We start from the raw sequence: 3335 nt of genomic DNA, 5'->3' as shown, positions 1-3335 counted from the left end.
AGGATTTGATGTCCAGGTTAACAGGCGAGGAGTCGGCTTGGGGTTACAAAGGAAGGAGTGGAGGCCCCGGGGTAGAGGCGCCCCAGTAGTCCAGATGGGAAGGACCAGGGCATCACAGCATGACAGAGCCCCAGGAGTGGTCAGGGGCGTGTCCAGCTGAGGGCACAGCAAGAAGGCAAGCGTGAACCGGGAGCTTGGAGGTGAGGCGCACGCCATCAAAGCCATCACTAAGCAGGAGCCAGGTGGGGACAGTTGCGAGGCTCTTGGCTGCCACCTACTGGGCTTTCTCTGAAATCCACAATGACTTCAGCAGCCCCTTCCCCAGGGCGGGCAGCTGGGTGCTCTCGTGTGGGAGGGTCCCTTCTAAGGAAGAAGGTGTCTTAGGCAGTAGCCCCAGGACCGGCCCAGTGCTGGGGCCTTCCCTCTCTCGCTCATTCGTTCTTCATGACTTAGGGGACCTAGTCCCTCTGAGAGGTGACCGTAGGTGACAGAGGAACAAATGAGCTTGCACTGTGGGGCTCAGACATCGGCCAGGGGCGCCAGGATGGCCCCTCAGAAGAGGGGAGCTCTGAACAGGGCCCTCAAGACCTGTCCGCACAAGTATCCGCCCAGGGACAGACGCTGGTGAGATCTCCCCTGGATCAGGGACCTCTGTGGCCACCCATTCCCTGCAACTATTAACCATGGGTGGCTATGCAGTCCTGGGGTGGAGGTCCGGTCGAGGCTGGGTGGAGAGGGGGAACACAGGGGTCCAGGGACGTGGACATGGTGGTGGCCTGAAGGGGGTAGCCCCTCCTCTCTCAGACCCCTCTCAGCAGACTGCACAGGCAAACCAGTCCAGGGGGGCCTCACTCCGGAGCAGGGACGCCCAGACGGCGAGAGTCTGAGCAGGGCCAGGTGCCGCCGCCGATACTGGACAGAGCACAGGGCCCCTGCCATGGCGACAGCATCCAGTGCTCTCAGTGGCCCCCTGGTGGCCTGCAGAGGAACTGACCCAAGGAAGCCCGCTGAGAAAACCGTCCATGGTAGATGTGGGGTGGGCTCTCCCCTCCCCTCTTCTAGCCCTTAGCTGGGACTGTAGGCTCTTCAAGGGGGGCGGGGGCACGCTGTGCTCTAAGAAATGACCCCTGTCCACGCTGGTGTCCTCCTGAACAGGGGGAGAGCCTGGTCACGTGTCAGGGAACCCGAGGACAAGGGGGCAAGCCTGATCGTGTGCCTGGAAACCAGCAGCAATGCCCACTTTGGAGACCGGAGTTTTTCTTACAGTCCTGGTGGCTTCGTGGGAATGCGTTGAGCTGCAAACCACAAGGATGGCGGTTCAAAACCATCAGCCAGCTCATCGGGAGAAAGAGGACGCTCTCTACTCCCACAAAAGTATGGTCTCAGAAACTCACAAGGCCAGTTCTAACCTCTCCTATAGGATCTCAACCAACTGAAAGACACATCCCTTGGGATGTGGCCTGTCTTCCAACTATAAATATTTTGGTAGGACTTGCTCTCTCTCTCTCTCTCTCTCTCTCTCTCTCTCTCCCTCTCTCCCCCCCCCCCCCCCTCTCTCTCCTCTCTCTCTCTCTCTCTCTCTCTCTCTCTCTCTCTCTCTCTCTCTCTCTCTTCTCTCTCTCCTTCCTGTTGTCTGACCTGAGCATTTTGGGCGACAAGGCTGCAGAAGTCTCCAGCCTACTGCCTGGTCTATGGCTTTGGGGCTCCCTTGCACCCACAAATGTGTGAACCAATCACTTGATGTAAGTCAATTTCTTCATCTAACTACATGGCTGGTTCGGTTTCTTTAGCGGATCCTGGCTAAGACAGAGGGCCAGAGAGTCTACACATATCTTTGCAAGAACTGGCCTCCTGTACTAAAAAGTTCCAGGTCACACCAGCATCGAACACACGGGCCATTGTGAAGTAGAAGCTGATGGGGTCCACAGGAGCCCCTCCCTCCCAAAAGGACAAAAAGATGGAAGTGATGACCCAAGAACATGCAAACCACGTTCCTTGCTCGGACTTTGGATGCGCATTCATCTAGGGGCCAGCCAGGCTGCCGAGACGTCTCTGGCACAGCAGGCAGCATCTCCCCCATGGTCTGGGCAAGCACTACTCAGGACCAGCAAGGCTGTGGACAAACATCAGCTTGTTGACGCCACCCATTTCCAACTGAGTGACCTGGAACAAGAGGCTGCACTTCCTCTGGGGTTCCAGTGTTTTCCAGCATCTCATGTCTTCCTCCTAAGCATCACTGTGAGAACTGCACTTGGCAGTCAGATTCAGAAGGGTGGAGTGGCTGACCAGCGCCACCCAGTCAAGTCAAGAGTCTCTGGCAGAGCCTGAAACAAATCAGGCCTGGCTGAGTGAGGTCCTCCCCAGGACTCCATCTCCCCACCCCCAGGAGAAAGCTCTCTGGAGGGAGAAGGCTACGCAGCACCTGCCCCTCCCTGTGGATCTGGGGCACCCCTTGCTTGGGTTCCACTGTCCACCCTAATCTGGGTCCAGAAGGCCTCTCCGCTGACAATTCTAGCCCAGCTATGGATGCAATCGTTTTCCTCAACACACTTGGGCGAAGTCGGCATGTAAGAATTTTGTGAGGCTGGGTGGTCTAGAGACATAAACCCAGTGACCCTCATCTCTGTGTAAGACCGCTTCGTATCAAGAACTCCTCCCAGCCCAGTCGGACTCAAGTCCGTCAGTGCGGCACTGGTCCCTAAGCCCTTTCAGTCTCACAGAGCCACATGCTGATGTCCCCGTGAAGGAGCATCTCCTAGTCCCAGGCTTGGGCTGAACTCCTGCTCTGGGAGGCCTTGGTTCTATCCCTCAAAAGACCCAGGTACACCATCCCCACCCCCGCCGCCACCCCCGCAAGTGTCCCTTGTGCTGCTGAACAGAATCCATATAAGTCAAAAGGACAGGGGCTGTCCAGAGTCAAATGGCAGTGAGGATAGTGACCAGTGGGAACAAGCATCCACTCTGCTGAGACCGCCTTCAATAAAGGAAGCCGTCCCCCTGAGATGGAGCCAGAGAGAACCAGCCCCTGAGGGTAGCAGTGACCCAGCAGCTGTCCAAAGCAAGACTGATACTCTAACTTCGTCACTCTCTCTCCTGTTTTCAAAGATGGACATCCCTCTCTTTCTTCCTTTTTAAAGAAAGGGCGCGGGAGGTGGAAGAGAACCTTCAATGTGTTGATGGGTTGGACTTGTCCCCAGCTCTACTTGCTCCACCATTTAACACAGTGCTTCCCAAAGCGGGCAATGTCAGCCCCTGGGGGCGCTGGAAAGATCCAACCCTGGGGCAGCGCAAAAGCAGATGCAGAGGCAAACAAAAAACTCCCTGCCACCAAGTTG

This window comes from Echinops telfairi, unplaced genomic scaffold (genome assembly GCF_000313985.2).
Source record: "Echinops telfairi isolate 266 unplaced genomic scaffold, ASM31398v2 ScPeMD7_18;HRSCAF=68, whole genome shotgun sequence".
NCBI classification, from domain to species: domain Eukaryota; kingdom Metazoa; phylum Chordata; class Mammalia; order Afrosoricida; family Tenrecidae; genus Echinops; species Echinops telfairi.
The sequence above is the reverse complement of the archived record's forward strand: the minus strand, read 5'-3'. Positions refer to the sequence as shown.